This window comes from Olea europaea, chromosome 11, assembly GCF_002742605.1.
Source record: "Olea europaea var. sylvestris chromosome 11, O_europaea_v1, whole genome shotgun sequence".
Taxonomy (NCBI): Eukaryota; Viridiplantae; Streptophyta; class Magnoliopsida; order Lamiales; family Oleaceae; genus Olea; species Olea europaea.
The window spans coordinates 8,649,276-8,668,432 of record NC_036247.1 but is presented as its reverse complement, the minus strand read 5'-3'; the positions used below and the strand labels follow the sequence as shown (position 1 = coordinate 8,668,432).

The following is a 19,157-nucleotide window of genomic DNA, read 5'->3' as shown; positions in this document are numbered from 1 at the left end:
TAACATTAAATTATTTTGTAAATGAGTGCCTTTATTTTATGTACAACATGCTCTAGCCATTAACTCTCAAATTACTTGTTTGCTTATATCTTCATTTCCCATCTTATCCATTACAGTGTGGCCACACCTCCATTTTGACATCCTTATTTGTGGTGTGTTTTTATAAATGGCATCTTTTCTTTCAACGGCCCAACAGACTGTCATAAAATGTCACTGATCTAATAATCATTCGATGGAACTTTCCCCCTAACAATAGGTTTGTCTATAGCATGTATAATTGTTCGCGAAATTATTCCTTTCGACTTTAAACTACCGCAAGTGTACGGTTCGTTAACAAGTAATAAAGTGGAATCAATGAGTCCGAATATCGTCCCTCAGATATTGATTAGTTTAAATTTTATCTAACGTGGCCTCAACTGAAACTGGATTGCCAAAGTGGATGTACATCTAAGTAAAACCCTAATTTCAAAAAGAAATCCTAATTACGTAAATTTAATGAGTAAATTGAAATTAAAACTCAAAACAATATTTTAACGCTCTAGAATAAAACTAAATGTTGAGAACGGACGTTGTTATAATCAATAGAAATTAAACACACTAGGATCACGATTTTCCATGCAATTATCACTTTAAACCCTAGTTTCACAATATGATAGCACACTTCAATTGTGACGAATCAATGTTCCTAAACTTATCCAATACTCTCTCTCGAGATGTATCAAACTTATTTCTACATACCATCGGCCTATATTTCTATGATAAGAGCATATGTAAAAATGCATGCGATTTTATGAACACTTAAAGATTCGCGTAGGGTATAGCGGCATATTTCTATTCCCTATCGGACCCTACGATGATTTATATTATGTCAAATCTATTCCAATTCTCTTGAATGCAAGAATAAATCACCCAAATTCACACAATTACGAGCCCTTAATTGTGGAAACATTAATTGCATATAAATCATTTAAAACAATAAAAATGTGTCTTAATGTCAAATTACAAAACTAGGATATTAAAATTCAAATTACTTGGTTCATCGATCTTCTAGCATATGAAAATCTAGCCTAGCATGATTAAAATAACAAAATATATTAGGTTTTGAGTAATAAGCATCACCGGATTATAAAAGCTTGAAGAAATCTTGAAATTTCAATAGTCAATCTTCGTTTCTTGCGCTCCAAATCCTCTTCAAGAAGTATTTTACTGTCTCCCAATGCGTTCTAGTCGTTTCTGGACGTTTCTTGATATTTATATCCTGTGAATATTAGGTTACCAAAGGAGTTTTAATCGTATAAGGAAAGAAAATTTCGTATCGGAAAGATTACCATGCGACCGCATGGTTTTAATCCGTGCGGCCGCATGGTTATTCCATGTTTCGATTTAAATTCCCTGCATTCATTCGTTCTTTTCAGACGTCACATGAAAAGATGCACCAGAGTCAAGTATTCACTAATGCATGCGGGAATTAGCAGTTAGATTTAATTCAGCAGTGTATGCAACGGGACTTGTAATCATATAGACCTCACCGCCATCTATATCAGAAGTAGATGCTAACACATTGACCTCATCTCTCTCCTTAACCTTTAGCTTACCCTTTTCCTTATGACAATCCTTTATAAAATGCCCTGTATTTTCACAACCATAGCATTTTCTTGCCTTAGTTCTAGATTTTGATCTAGATCTATCTTTGCTCTTCTTTTTCCATCCATTGCCACTGACTCTCCACCAATTTGATATCCATCATGACTATTTTGCCTAAATTGAGTTCTACCCCACACCATATGTAACTCATCGCTCCTCTTATCATGTTTTTCAGCCCTAATTTCCATTTCTTTACTTCTAAGGGAGTTTATGACAATTTCAGGTGTTAACGTATCTCTGTCATACTTGGCGTTCTTAACTTCCTTATAGGAATCAGGAATAGTATTGAGCAAAATTATAGACTTACAAGTTTCGGACACGACCTCATCACAATTAACTATATCTTGCACCAATTTTTTAAACACGTCTAAATTGTCATCGAGATCCTTTGAAGAATCCCTTTTAAAACTGAAAAAACGTTCGAGCAAGTAAACTTTATTCGGTATAGACTTAAGCAAATACAAGTCTTCTAATTTTTTCCAAAGTTCTTTGGTGATTTTCAGTTTACCCACCTTTCTTAAAACGGTGTCAAACAAGTGTAAAATGATTGAGGTATAAGCAAGCTCATCGACTTCTTCTCTTTGTTCTTATGAAAAATCAGTTGAAAAATTACCTTCAATGACCTTTGAAACTTTTTGTTAGACTAAAATGTCCTTCATTTTTTGTTGCCAAATAGAAAAATCACCATTTCCGTTAAAAATCCACAAATCAAAGTTGTGAGTTGTCATCTTTACACAATAGTCAAAGAGTGCACAAAACACAATCAAACCACACAAAATAGTTCTAGGGTTTCATACAATATACGCCGTTCTAGATTTCCAAGATTTCGTAAGACTCGGGGTCTTAGATCAAAGGAATGTTTGAAACGGGTAAGGTCACGGTAATTCTAACGGAATGGATAAGCAGCGGAAATAATAATGCAACAGAAAACTATGTCTAACAGATAAATAATTTCACTGCAATTATATCACTAAAACTCAAATACTGATTTAACTAAAAGACAAATACTCAATCAAATAATCAAGATCACGTAACCCTAATTTCTAGCACAAGCAATGGTTGCCAAGCAATGGCAACCCCCAAACTTAATTATCACCCCACACGATGATCTGTTAGTGCAAAAATATAAAGGTTTTATCTAATTTACCAAAGCGGACCTATTTGAGTCCGTAACGTGGAGATATACAAATTTGCTGCTTTAGGGCCACCACTATTCGCCTAAGATTCAACAAATATAACAGTTCGTTCAGCAACAAATGCAGATTGTAATCTGGGACAAAATCGTCCAAAATTTTCTGCACAACCTGAAACACTAAATCAAACACATTAGTACGTTTAGGAAATCAAAATAAGTGGAATGGCACGAAAAAACCACGCAGGAGCTCCTCCACGCGCTGCCTTACAGGGGGCGCCTCGACCTGCTGAGTTCGAATATGGCCTTAGTTTCTTCTGCAAGTCAGCCGTTTGTCCGAAAAAGGCAGTTGCAAGTTCGGTCCCTTTTGCAAAATCGCAAACCAGCCGCCTTCTATGGTCGATTTCTTGCTGGAGAAGATGACCCACGCTTTGATACTAGTTATGAGGCTAAAATCCAGCAATACCTAAAGTGATACCGGGCTCAGTTTCCACCAAAGTCGACACTACCACGATTGAGACACACCCAACTTTCACATTTCTTCTCCCCACCTACGGTTGCTATTCATACCCACAAAGAGTTGGCCAAGATGAGAACAATATAACCCAAGAGAAAACCACACAGGTTGCTTGAGAGAAAAGAGGCCGAGAATCAGCAGAGAGGAGGTCATAGAGAGAGGTGGAGAAGACGGCATATTGGAGGCATAGGGGAGCCGAGAGTTATAGACTAAGGAAGTGACCAAAAAAAGGTAAGTTAGGGTAGATTAACTTAGTGGCCCAAAAAAGGCTCAGCACAAAGATAATGAACTTCAAATGGATATCGTAGCCATCCAAGTAAATGAGACAGACCACGAGCAACACCATTAAAATAGGTTGCTTCTAAAAGTCCGTAGAAAATTGAGTTGGGTTGTCTCGATGATAGTATCGACATATAGTTCAATCATATGGCCAATGCCGACTTATACTAAATAAAATCGAGATTATATCATTGTCTGGGAGGTCGTTTGATAACAAATTGCCTAACAACTTTTAAATTCAATTTTTTAACTCCTCCCTCCAAAACTCATTTCCATGAAAACCGGATCGGGTCAACCCACATGGGTGACCCGCTTTCTTCCAACACATATCACCACAGTTGTAAGGTATTTTGTAAACTTTAAGAGTGCAGCAGAAATTGAAGTATAGGAGTTATACATATATTTTTAGGAAAAATATATTGCTTGGAAAAATTTAGCCCTTTTTTGAGCACCATTCCTAACAAAAAAATGCATTTTTAATAGCGTATTTATAGAAAATGAGTGTTTAAAAATAAAGAAAAGTCATGAATTTACGTATAATATTATTTTGTTAAAGAATATTAGATTAAAATGGAGTGAAATTACTGTTAAAGAATGTACGTCAATGAAAAAAATGAAACTGAAACAAGGGCTTAATATGAGTTAGTTTTGTGCTTGTTAGCAGTCAGCAACTTGCCCAAAGGAACCAACAGACGACGATTGGACGCAACAATAACACCTAGAAATCAATTTTGTGCTTAGAATTTCCTCGAGAGATTCTGATCCCCAGAAAAGAAAAATGGAATTAGAAGAACTTCTATGGTATAGGATTCTGCTCTCTCTCTCTCTCTCTATATATTAATTATTTTTTATCGTTTAGAACTTCTGTAAGAATTACAGTGTGAACTGTGAAGAAAGACAAAAAGACCTCAATTGTTGCTTGATACAGTTCTAGAATGGCTTAGAAGTGAGATGCAATACTCCACAAAATTATCTTGGATAACATTGTATCAGAGTTTCATTTGACTTGGCTCTTCATTGTCTTCAAGCCATTTGCATTTGTCTCTGGTCTGTCTCAGTTCTGTAATATTTGTTCATTGAGCTCAGATGTCAGCCCAGGTCAAATGTGAGGAAAGGTGCGACAAAAGGAAATAAACTTTGCCCAACATTGATTATTTGGTTACAAGTAAGAATCAAGATTGACTTTGTCAATGGCATACAGGTTGGAACTTAGCTTCGTTATGGGTTTTAACCCTATGATTAATAAATTGGAAGCTTATTAATATTGTAGTTTTAGGCAGAATAAATGGAAGAAGGCCATACTTAGTATTCTATATTTATTCAATTTGTTTAACAATCATGCATATGCTGAAAAATGCTTATATATCAAATCAACTAATCAAGTACCTTGTAATTTCCTTTTTAGATCTAAACACAAATTGTATCTGTTTGATGATCTTAATGTATAAGTTGGTAACAAAGTGGTTTAACTCTTGAAATTTAGGTGAGAAGTTCTCTGAAATTGTGGGAAGTCCTTACTATACGGCTTCAGAAGTGCTCAAGCAAAACTATGGACCAGAAATAGATATATGGAGCGTTGGAGTTATTCTCTATATCTCGTTGTGTGGGGTTCCTCCATTTTGGGCTGGTATATTGAATTTCCTCAAAATAGCCTCTCTGTAGCGACTTCTTGTTCTCGTAGGCTTACACTTGCTGCATAGTTTCCATCTGCCTTCCAGTTCTATAGAGTTTGTCGTGTTAGGACTGTATCCATTTCAACTTTAATGATTTATATTATTAGAAATCACGTTTTTTTGGCATTCCAGTTCAGACCAGCCTTTCTGAATAATTATACATTTTTCCTTCCTTTTTTTGACTCACATTTGTAACCATGATTAATCACCAGTCTACGGCAAGTTTTTTCCACAAGATTTGAACAAGGCGTTGCTCTGGCCATTATACATGGGAAAATAGACTTCGAAAGGAATCCATGGCCAAGCATTTCAGAAAGTGCCAAGAGTCTTATACGACAAATGTTGGAGCCAGATCCTAAGCTTCGACTCTCTGCAAAACAAATTCTGGGTAAAATATTGTTCATGTTTGCTAAGTTATTTGATGAGTAAGAAAAATCCTTTTTCATTATGCTTTAAATTTGTTTTCTTGAGACAACCACCATTCTCTAATCTTCTATTTCACGCTTTGTGCATTTACGTATTTCTTGGGGCATTAGTGTTCATTTTTTGTTTGGCTACCTTCTTTATTGAAACTCAAATGCTTTCTACTTTTTAAGTTGTCATTTTACTATTTGTCAATACAATTCTTTTGCTCTAAATCTGTGTCCCATTATGCATGTATAATTGATTATGTAAATATTATGCCCTAGGTCCAATCGACTTTGGACATAAATACTTTTATATATAATTAATGCAATTAAATGGTAGATCTATTATTTAATTATTAATTGATTACAATAACTATCAAACAAGCTGGCCATGAGAACCATGCTCCATAAGGAAAAAAAAAATGATCTTTGCATTGTCAGATTGAGTGGAGCAGATATTGTACCAGATAATATCAGATGATGTGTAATAGTTTTCAGGTCCGTGATATGTGGTTTGTGTTTTCTTGGTAATTGATCAAGAATAAAAAAGTATCTATAAATTTGTTCTAAGAGAATCTATTCTTACTATAGTTTGGTTGAGACGGAGCTTCGAAATCTAAATTTCTGCACCCAGCTTCGATTCCTAGCTATTTGTTTATTGTAAGATAAATGGTCTTATACTTCATCCCCTTCCTTAGCCAGTGGATTATGGGAGCTCATCCTGCAATCTTGTATGGATTTGATCATGGCAAAGCTATGTTTCCAATACGTCCTACAAAAGGAACCTTTTAGCTAGGTCACTGTTCTAATAAATTTACTCTAAACAGAAAGGAAAACATTTGAGGGTAAAAATGAAGTTACGATATAGTTGGTTATTGAGTATTCTGCTTCAAACTGCTATTTCTGGAGGCATCAAGAAACCCCAAATAGTTGTCTGATCTAACAATGATATTGATGCAGATTTCCTAGAGGTTTAAGATGCCTTGAAACTTTAGATCATATTTGAAGCATATATGATTGATTTTTCTTAAGCGTGACCTAATGGAGAATTGTTTCTGTTAAAAGAACATCCTTGGCTTCAAAATGCAAAGAAGGCTCCGAATTTTCCTCTTGGAGACGTCGTCAAGTCAAGACTCAAGCAATTCTCGTTGATGAGTAGGGTTCAAAAGGAAGGCTCTGAGGGTTGATTTACTAGTATAGCTTCTTTTGTACTTTTCTCCAATGAAGATGCTCCAGAAAAACATTTGAGCTTTTGTATCTATGATTAGGTAATTGCTGATTTCTTGTCCAATGAAGAAGTCGAAGACTAGATAGACACTGTTGATGATGGTATTGTTTCAACTGAAGAACTCAAAGGTTGGATTACAAAATTTCAATTCACAGCTGGCGGATTCTGAAGTACAAATGCTTATTGAAGCTGTGAGTCTACAGCCTGCTTTGCATTGTTGAGACATACAAACAATTGTTCTATTTACAAGTTTTCTTCCATATTGTTTAAACGATTATAGAGCTTCCCAATGATGTGAGCTTGAGAGTTCACATATTCTTACAGCCATTAAATTCTGAGCAATTTTTTTCCAAGGGATATGGTATTAGTACGGAAAATGGATCCATCCATTTCTCCTTTTCACTATTAAGAAGTTTCCAGAAGAACATATAGGGTGATTGAAATGAAGAGAGAACTGAAGGGTGATTGAAATGAAGAGAGAACTGAAGTGAAAAGGTAGATAAAGAACATTGTTGATTGCGTAAGCTTTAGGTGTTGTATGAGGATTTTATATGTTCGCTTGTTTTCAAATTAACATGAGAACAAAAAGGAAAATATACAGTATTGAATTCCTTAACTTGCTTTGGCCAATACAATTTAACCGTTACCCTGCATGCAAACACCACAAACTATATCTCTACTCAGCCTGCTTGGACATACAAATATATAATGCCTTGCTTCATACCCCGATAATTGCATAGCAATACTCCAACAGGTACCAGTAGTTTAAAACCAACGCATCACACAGACTGAGTATATCACATACATACTGCCCAATATGATGAGATTCTTCCAACTATCTGGAATGAGTGTTAGATGGTGGCTGTGAACAGATATGATCCAAGCCTGGACTTGGATCTGATTAATTTTCAATGAAAGTTAAACTCAAATTATAACTCTATTGAAAAAAGAAATCTGGTTGAATGTACCCTCAGTTTTTATGTAAGAGCTATTCAAAGTCTCTTGTTTTCTCAATTCTCTATATTGCTACTGGTAGACATGAATGGATAAGGAACCACGAACTATGGAGAATTTCTTGCCATTTCACTCCATCTACAAAGAATACCAACGATGAGCGTCTCCACAAGGCATTTTCCTATTTCGACAAAGATGGCAATGGTTATATTGAGCCAGATGAGCTTCAAGATTCCTTAATGGAGGACAGAGCAGATGATTGTGCAAATGTAGCAAAGGACGTATTCTAGGAGGTTGACTCAGACAAGGTGAAAACAAATTCCTAAGCATTGAATTTACAAAGTAGATGAGTTTATTTTCAATCATTCAATTATGAATGCAGGATGGAAGAATCAGTTATGATGAATTTGTTGCTATGATGAAAACGGGTATGGACTGGAGAAAGGCTTCTCAGTATAACTCAAGAGGGAGATTAAATAGTCTTAGCATAAAGTTGATGAAAGATGGTTCTATTAACCTGTGTGAGTAAATATATACAAGTTCATCGTTTCATTTGTCTGTATAAAGTACTGAGGCATGATGTTTCACACTTGATTTCTTTTTCATTATTTGCAGGATTTCTTATGTTAGATGGGGTTCCATTGATTGGTGGCTTACAATAATCATTGTCGAGAATAGTGCATCTGATTAGCCTCTTCAAATTGTTGATTTAGTGAAAACAGTCTTGTAGCCCTTGAATATGTCTTGCACAATCCTCTCATCTCATCTCTATTAACAATTTTAAATATTTTTTGTTGACAAGTTGAAATAAGAAATTTGATAATTCTATGTTATATTTGTGCCAAAGAACCAGCTGCATCTTGAATGCATATCTTCAGTGAGAGGACTCTAGCGTCCTTCTTTAGGGGCGTTAAGGCCCGAGTAATAGGTTATGCATGGCATATCTCTTGATTGTGTTAGAAGACGTATACATACATAGTCATTTTACATGGAAACACCCACTCGTGCACAAAAACATGTATTAACGGTTACAAATGATCTTCCGAACCCTGCTAAAATCAGATGTGCTTTATGCCTAATTCTTGAATTTTCCGTCCCCCCTGCCCTGGGTCCTCACTGGTTTATTTTATAGACTGGATTGGATATGACTAGAAATAATTAAGAAATATATCCATATGAAGTGTTTTTATTTGTTGTCCAATCTGATTCAGTGTACCAGACGTGATATTGTGACCTTATCTCTTTTTCTTGTTTTCCTTCAATTGTGGGGCTTTTTTGTGTTAGGAACACCACTAGATCCTGATCTCGTCTAGTTGTCAAAAATCAGGAGATTGTCATGGGGCAAATAATTCCCACTGTAGGGTGGGTGGGGGAAAGAACTGTACAAATGCCTGCTGCTACGTGTCTTAACATGTTCATAATTGAACTGACTATGGATCTTCTCTCTTTATGATTAGCCCAAGGTATGGGAGCCAATTCTGATACACACCCCTCATCTGCAGTAACGGAATTGTACTCGAGTTTCTTGTATACTATGGCCTGTTCAGTACGGGACACGATTCAATATTAAAATTTAAAGTCTAAAATGTTAAATTTTTGTTCTTTATGCTATATAATCTAGTGAAGTAATAGTGTAATATCCACAAACAAGTGTATTTGGAACTCTTTAAGTGCACTTATTGAGAGTTGAGTTTTTATGCAAATTACGCCACCTTAAGGACCTTGGAGACCCACCAAAATATGAAAGTCATGATCTTTCAAAAAATGGATTCGTATTCGAAGAGTGTATACTTGCATGGATAAGCTCACACTAATCCGTCGATTTGGAATCCATTCAATATTTTCCTTGGGAGGTATCGAGAATGAATTGGAATGGAATAGCCATAGAGGGGCGATTTTCAAACGAGGAAGGCTTACGGTGGATACCTAGGCTCCTAGAGACGAGGCTTAGCTGAAGCAAGTCAGGAATAAAATTTCAGGTATGAGCCATAGCATAGGGACTCGTAGTTGGTTATGTACGATGGATATTAGGTGTTGTGCGTTTTGTCCCATGCAGTATTGTAGCTAACATGTTAAGTGTCTGATTTGGAGAGTAAGTTCGCAAGAATGAAACTCAAAGGAATTGACAGGGCCGCACAAGCGGTGGAGCAAATGGTTTAATTCAATGTAAAGCGAAGAACCTTATGAAAGCTTGACATGCAGCGAAAAATTGTAATAAAATAAAAATTTAATTGTCTTAATAATTAATTTTCAACTTGTAGTCCACCGGAGGCTAACCATTATTAGTTTTTCAACTTTTAGTGCACTGAGAGTGTGATCCTCTTCTCAAATTTCTCTGTGTTTTTGCTCGAAAACGAAGAAGAAATGAATGATAGAATTCCAACTTGTTTGCCTAAACTCCAAAGGTTGAGATGATTAAAAAAAGAATTTAAGTGCATGATTAACAAATTTAACATTGAATTTAGGGTATTAAACATCTGTAATATTGTAATGATTAAGAAGTCGGCAACTGAATAATGAATTATCAAATTATTGGAAGTCGGCAATTTGGCATACAAATGCAACTTCGAGAACATAACTATAAGCACTTTCTCAAACCAGCCCAAGTGGAATTATATTCAAAGTTGTGTGGTTGGGATATAACCACTGGCGTCTGTCCACTGGCCACTGGCCACTGCCATCAAATCTAATATTTCATGGCTGCCACCAATGGAGGATTGTAATAAAATTTAAAAGTAAAACGAATTTAAACTTTTGTTTGTTATACTGATTAATTCAGTCGCATATAATAATATTTTGTATTAAATATGTACTGAGAGTCTCGTACAATTGTACAAAAAAAGAAAAAAAGACATGGTCAATATACTTGATCCAAAATAAAAAGCATGATATTAATTTTGGCCTGTTTAACTCTCGAGTTCCAAATAAATGAAGAAATTTACACTGAAAATATTTTTTACCAACGAATTATTTGGAGTTAATTTAGAAATTTGACCATAATTATGAAAATTATTAGACAGTCAAACTGAAGAGATAAACATGAACAGCTTTTATACAGTCATTTTTCAAACCTAAAAAAATAAAAAGTTTAAATACAATATTTATGTGTGTCATTTGAAAATGGTTCTATGGACACGTTTTATATTCAATTTATGTACTTCCAACAGGGTTATGGTATAAATGTTCAAACCATATAATTACGGCAAACACCTTGGATGGGTTAAGTTGGTTGCCTGTCAAACTTTAATTCTTTTATTTTCGATAACGATAATAAATTTGATGAAAATCGGAAGCGTTTCTTCCAAATCAATTCTACTCTTCTTCTTAAGAAGGTCTTTCTCACGGGATTGTGATATGTTATTAGGAACAAGCTTTTTATGATCGTCGTGGAATGATTTATTGGGCCTTCTCTTCATTTCACCTGAGTAGTTTGTCGACCAGTTGTCATTGCACACCAACTGGTCAGTGGGGGTAGGAGAGGTGTGCTGTACGATAGTGATATAAGCACCTTCTAACTATTTTGTTAAGTAGTTGAATTGATGACCAACTTGATTTCAATTAATCAGTGTGAATGTGGGGTTGGCTTGTCTTCAAGAAATACACCGATGATATCAACCCAAACCACTTGGTCACATCATTTCAATACTTAGACAGTTAGACGACATCACGCCAGGGTTGGTCTCCATTTAGTAAGCTCTTTGGGTAACATTCATTAAACTAAATAACTTGATAAAAAGTGCATTTCAACTAATTTTTAACATATTAATCTCTTGTAGAAAAGTTATGTAAAATTGTTTACGTTTGACATGTAGAATTGGACGTGTGAATGAACAATTTATTAATGAGTAAATTTCATTTCAAGTTTTGATTTCAATCGGGTAAATATATTTCAAATTTCTTCAATAGGGTAGCTACAAATTTATTGAATTTAATATTAACTTGAATAAAATCAAGTTAAAGTTTAGTTAGTCGATTGAGAGCCTGTTTGGGAGTGATTCTGAGAATTGATTTTTTTACCGTTAGGAAAAAAGTGGGGTCCACTCGTGAGAGAAGAAGTCAAATATGACGGCTGAAATAATAAAATAACGGTCAAAAAATCAATTTTTTAGAGAAAAAAATCGCTCTCAAACAAGCCCTGAATAAACTAAACTATAATTATCTTTAATGATATTGACCTTTTCGCACATAAGCATTTAATGGACACGATGATCATCTTTGCTTGATGGCCACATAATCAAATTCCATTAGTCAAATTAATAGAGGTGGCAGAATTATCTTAAATTAAATCAAATTAAAGCGTAGTTTTTCGATTGAACAAAATTGAAGTACAGTTACCTGATTAAAATCAAATCAAAAGTATAATTATCTCAACTAAAATTTATCCATAAATTAATAAATTTTAATAAGTATATTTATCTTTCTTAATCCTTAATTTTTATATTTAATATTGCATCTTATTTTGTCACATGTTTCTTTACTTAATTTATTATTTTAGTAGTTGGACCTCTAGGTAGTGCTGCATGTTAACAATTTTTACAAGTAACTTGAGCACTTTTCTAATTGCTAGAAATATATACTTTAGACTTTTGGCATCAAATTCTTCTATTATAATCAATATTACTCACTCATAGATTAATTAATCAATCAAACTTGTATATACAATTGCTGGAATTGTTGAATTTGTTGTTGTTCTATGTTTGGCTAAGCTTAAAATACAGAATTTTCAATTTTAAACAAATCTATAGTTTATTGAATGGAAAAAAGGACTGAATATTAAATTAGATAATGAAATTTTCAAATTTATTAATATTTAATACTATATTACTTATTTTAATAAAATAAAAAGAACAAATGCAAATTCAACCAAATCATATACACTATTAGATAAGAGATCTACTATTTGTATTGAAAATATGCTGCTGGAATTAATACAGATAACACTCGACAGTTTTAAAAAAGAAGACAAATTAAATAGATGCCCACCATATTAATTCTTGAAGCACTGTTTCTATACAAGTAGAGAAACTGTTTAGATAAATGCATTAAATCATCACGAATAAATTCATCACAATAATGTTGTCTACATCCTTATCCTATGGGAGTATTTGGTAGACTTTCTAGTTTAATTTATTATCTTTAAATGTGTTGTCGATGCAATAATTATTGATAGACTCTTTTCATGTCTCAATCAATACACGTATTCTATCCCAATTTCCTTAAACCTTGTTACGGTTTAATTCTCATTAATATGTAATGGGTTTTTAGTTTTAGAATTGAAAATCAAATTATTTCAGTTCTTGATTCCTGCAAATTTATCAAAATTTAGTTGGTTCTAATATTATTTTTGTGATAATATTTCGATTAATCCCGATTTAATTTTAAATAAGTTTATTTAAATCAAAGCATACAGAATTATTAGCAAACAGAAAGCAGTAAAGAAGAAAATTCACACAATTCTTTATACTTTATAGGCGCCCGCACACACAAAAAGTTGAATTGTATTTGTATAGATCTAGAACCAGTCGATAGATCTAGTACAATTTTGTCATTATACATGGATTTTGTTGATTTTTTTTGTACAAAATTCTAACTTGTCTTTAGTTCGATTTTGATTTTGTTCAAACAAAATCAAACTATGTCCCCCGTTTGATAGAGATAAAAATCAGATTTTTAATAGTTTTTTATTAAGCCATTGTTTGGAAAAAAAAAAATGTTTTGAATAATGAATTTTGGAGTATGTGTAGTTAAAAAGTTTTGGGTTTATACGTAAAATATTTTATCACGTAGATGTGGTTGAAAATGAGTATTTAGAAAAAAAAAATAGTTTTGAAAAATAGTCCATCCAACAAGGGCTAATGTTGATGAAATGTATAGTTGTATAATTATGAGATCCATAAAATATATTGTTAAAATTAATTATTATTTAAAATAAAAAGATAAATTTTAATTTGTATCAAACTGGCACTATGTCTATTTCTAAATCGAGTTCATGTTGCCCCCAGGACACATCTCCAAGTGGTAAAAGGGGAGGGTGGAGAAATCCAACTTTGCTTGAGACTGCTGCGTCAAGGGTTCGAATCCTGAAATATGGATTTGTCTCTTGGGTAAGTGCAAATATACAAGCAACCTTCCACCATATACCCTTGGGGCATTACCTGCGATTTACCTCCCTCACGATACCCCAGAACAAAGGCGGTGAGGGACCTTTAAGGTTGGGGTTCAATCTTTTTTAAATCGAGTTCATGTTGCATTACGTGGAATATGAGTATATAAGCACGTGAGTGTATACTTTGGCAGTGTTGACCACGTGCTACAGATAAAATCAAGTTTGATGTCGGCCAAACATTATCTTGGATACTTTTTGTATTTGGACAGTAACATTTACACTACACACTCTTTTCCTATTCTTGAAAGAACAAAACATAATTAGAAAATATTAAACATTAAACTATAAACTTAATCACCTGCCATTGCGGGACAGCCCAAGACGACCAGACCAATTTTATTAATTGTTTCAAAATCCTAACAATTATTTGCCCAATTAATTCCGTTAATTAAAATAATAATTATTTAGTACCACACTATGTCCAAATAATTAAGGTAATTTATTCGTTTATTGCACTTTCTTAAGACATTATACATGTAGATATCATAATATGATGACTTGATGGGCCTATGATTATTTAATATCGTGGTTGAGAAGATATGCTATACTTTTATTGATGCAGTTTAAGGTGGTTTGGTCAAAAATCTAAAAGCAAAGTTTAAGGTTATTAACTTAAGGTTGAACCCCAATTTTGAGGGCCTCCACCGCCTCGTTCTTAGAGTTTTGTGAGGGAGGTAAATCGCGTAATGTGTCCCAACAGGTCAAGGAACAAGAGCTGCCTGTACACTGCGCCTACAAGGAGTCCAATTCCATATCTCAGGAATTAAACCCCCACACTGCGGTTGCCAGCAGGGCGTGAGATAATCTCACTCCTATCCTTTGTACCACCGAGTTATGCCCCGGGGGGCCTAAAGTTATTAACTTATTATTGTGGGATGGATAGTGGGTACGGTCCAAATATTATTTTAAGAAATATAAATTGCACCTTTAACCTACTAACTATATGTGTGTATTTGCAGGACCACTTTTTCTATTTTTTGCTATTTAACCTCTTAACTTTGATTGTTACGCTCAAATTATCTAAACGTTGATGAAAAATATAATTTAGTAATCAATTGCTCGTGGAAAAATAATTCTGTACCGTGTAAACAGCGAATTGAGTAATTTTCATGTTCATATATCTAATGGGCTCAAAAATATAAAATGTCATTATTCCGACTTTGAAGATCAACCTAAGATAGGGGACATATTATGTTTGTATAGATCTCATAAGACATTATTATCCATGAAATGATGTAAACATTACACATTGATCATAACAACCCAATCAAAATAGTTTAAAGAACATTTGTCCAGCTGATTAAAACTGACCATCACTACCAACATATTGCACAAGCAATGGAAAGGAGATCATATCGAACAAACTCAAATTCTTGAGTTATGCTACACAAACAGAATTGATGATAAGATTTGATGACATGGTGACACGTGTTGGTCTTTGATTGAACAATTTAAAAAATAATAAAAAACGCTCAAACGGACACCGACACGCAAGCGCCTATCACTTCTATCGTATCACCAACGCTGACCAAGTATCTTTACTCCAAACTCTTTAACTAGGCTAAGTAAACTTGCAGCTCAAGTTGAAGTTAGACACAAGTATCTGATCTTGAACCGACTGAACCTCTAAACAAGTTAGGCGGTTGCTTAAGACCCACATTTAAGTGAGCTCCCAAAATTTTAGAAACTTTCACGTGTTACAAAACAATGATTCAAGTAATAACTTAAAACTAATAGTGGAGTTTTGTTGTACATAATTTAGAAGAAAATTATCTTATATAACTATACAAAAATTAAATAATATTCCAAAATAAGTTAATTAAACAAAAAATTTAAATTTAATTTAAATTTATGAACAACGTTTCAGTAAATAATATTAAAAATATAAAATAGTTCATAAGATTTATTATATAAACAAAATTCTTCAATATTTTTTTTCACAAAATTAAGGTCCTTTTAAAAAAAAAATTATTATCAGAAATGTCATGAGCAATAGTGTTTATTAATACTTTCAGGCATATGCTATTAAACCAAACGCAATCTTGAAAAACACGTAGAGCTTTTCGCCAATAACATGGGCGGCTCGCGGTTCCCTTGTCCTCGTCTTGAATATGATAGAATTGCATGAAAGTGAGAACATCATGTCACCAATGTGGTTGATGATGAAGGTTGGCCACTGAACATCGTTATGAATAATACTAAACGAAAATTTTTGTTATCACTAAAATCACGGATAACAAACTAAGTTCTCATTTGTTTTCCATTCTTTTTCCATTAAAATAAAAAATATGACCGTTATGCATTACATCAAACCATCAAATTTGAATTTCTATATCTTGTGTAGAACTATAACGACTATATTTTTTATTCTCATTCTTACAAAAATGGATACCAAACAGACCATAAATTCAATAATATTTCAATAAAACATAAAAAGATATTTGAACCATTTCATCAGTAGATTATTGATTATTTCCCTTCGAATCACCGGCATATGTTGATTTTTATTGTATATTTTTAACGTAATAATGTTTGCGATTATCAATGATATTTTCATAAGTGAATATTTTGTTCATTTATTTTATATTATTATTTTCGAAAATGTTCCCAAGTTTTCCCTAAGATCTCCAGGTCGCTTGAGTCGCCTCAAATTTGATCAGACACTTTGAAAGGTATTTCGTCTCTGGACTTGGTGCAATAACTGTTGGAAAAAATTGAGTGAGCGGCTCACTTTTGGCACAATTTTCGATGGGACCCGTTGGTCTAATGTGGAATATCAAAATTGATATATGTTCTCCTTTACAAGAATATCGATTTCATGTATTTATTTGCTAAAAATGAAGTTCGGGTGAATGAGAAATTAGAGCTTAAAGTTGGTCATTGAAAGTTAGTTTTGTGGGAAAAAAATGCATTTATCCCACATAGGAAAATCAAGGAAACTTAAACCACTTTATATATGGCTATGCTTTGGAGATGTATAATCATGTGTAACATAGAGGCTCTCTCCACGTGCACGCGCAGGGGGTGCAAATCACGAACCGAAATGACCTTCAGACCTTGAACTCGGGCGCGACTTGCGCACACAAATGCCAGATCGAACAAGGCAAAAATGATCCCATCGGAGAGGATTCAGTCTATATAAGGGACGCTCACTCCAACAGTTCAATATACGAACGAAAATTTCTCTCTGCATACGAAAATATTCTTCCCAGTTTTCCACGCAGTGTCGTTTTTCCCAGTTCCAGTTTCCATACAGTGTAGTTTCTGTTCCCTTCCAGTCACGTGCAGTTCGCCGGAGTAGGGCCGCGGTGCTCGAATTCTGCTTATTACCGTTGTATCCTGGAAGACAGCCGCTCGAACTGAACCTCCAGCACCTACGATGAGGGGGCGAAACTGTTTTAAGGAAACTGTGCACGCACAGGTCTCGATTTGAAATCTGCTGCAATTTGTGTTTTCTTTCTTCAGATTTATTTCGTTGTAGTTCGTGTAGTTTCTTTGCAGATTCAGTTTATCCTTGCAGTTTCAATTTCCATTTATTTCTGCAGATTATTTTCACATTACTATTTAATTCATGCAGTTTGTAGTTCCATAATGTGCAGCTTCCAGATTCATTATTTACAGTTTTAGCCTGCAGTTAACTTATATTTCTGATTTTATGTTGTTAAACATTTTTTTTCCAGCCGTTGGAAAATTCTGAAACGGAATTTTTTTTATAAATTGAAATCGTTTGCCTTGTGGTTATTAATTTTAATAGTCGGCTATTGCATTGAATAGAACTTATACAATTGATTTCATCCACTAACGACTAGTTTTCCTACAATAACTACCTCCATACATTGAAAGGTAATTTCAAATTAAACGTATAAAATGAGCAATGTGATATCATCAACAACTCTATCAATATTTGAGATAACAAATCCATTTAATTGACAACACGTAGGTTGTTGATCATTAACAGTCTAGATATCATTAGCCTTTGAACTTGAGTACTGCTAGACGACCAATCGAATATCAATTAAATGATTGGAAATCTTAAAGAATTTTATATTTCTATATCTAAGAGGTCCAATCATTTAATGTCGTTTAAATAATAGATAGATTGTTGATCATCAATCTCAATTACTAGGGATGATAACGGAGCGAGGCCAGGTATGGGACATTCATTCCCGTCCTTCACCATGTTGAGTATTTTTGTTTTCTCGGGCATGTCCCCTATTCCATTTGCCATTTCATCTATTTATTTATTTACTTCTTGTTTTTTTTTTTTTTTTTTTTTTTTTTTTTTTTTGTCTTTAGTTAGTGAAAATCATTACTTTGGTTTTTTGTTTTTCTGTTTTTTTTCAATTTATAGAGGTACGCGTGTTTCCTTTTGGAAAGAATAATTATTATTTTACCACTGTTTGGACTCTATTAAAATGTATTTTGGAAAAAGATTATTTTGAAATAGTGATTTTTAAATCATGTGTAGATAAATTAAAAGGAAAAATTTTGAATCTATAAGTAATATTATTTTATTGGAAAATATATAATTAAAAAGAAGGAAGAGGAAAATACATTTTGGATAAAATGGAGTCCGCTATTTGGGTTCCATTTTATCCAAAAATGGATTTAAATAGAGTGGGTAATTGGAGGAGGATCATGTTCTCAGTACCCGTCCTACTCCGTGCCCATCCTATTCGATTAGAGAAGAAATATTCTTCCATTTTGGGACGAGGCCCGTGAATATCGTGTTTAACGAATTTTTTGTCATCCCGATTAACATGTAGCATTATTATTGGAATTTTAATTAATTCATTAGACATTAATATCTCTTTAGTTAGTGAAAATCATTACTTTGGTTTTTTGTTTTTCTGTTTTTTTTCAATTTATAGAGGTACGCGTGTTTCCTTTTGGAAAGAATAATTATTATTTTACCACTGTTTGGACTCTATTAAAATGTATTTTGGAAAAAAATTATTTTGAAATAGTGATTTTTAAATCATGTGTAGATAAATTAAAAGGAAAAATTTTGAATCTATAAGTAATATTATTTTATTGGAAAATATATAATTAAAAAGAAGGAAGAGGAAAATACATTTTGGATAAAATGGAGTCCGCTATTTGGGTTCCATTTTATCCAAAAATGGATTTAAATAGAGTGGGTAATTGGAGGAGGAT

General features: G+C 33.6%; 1 pseudogene; it reads left to right on the top strand.

The window, feature by feature from the left end:
- Nucleotides 1–3,077: 3,077 nt before the first annotated feature.
- LOC111404418 lies at nt 3,078–8,366 on the top strand (annotated as a pseudogene).
- Nucleotides 8,367–19,157: the final 10,791 nt, after the last annotated feature.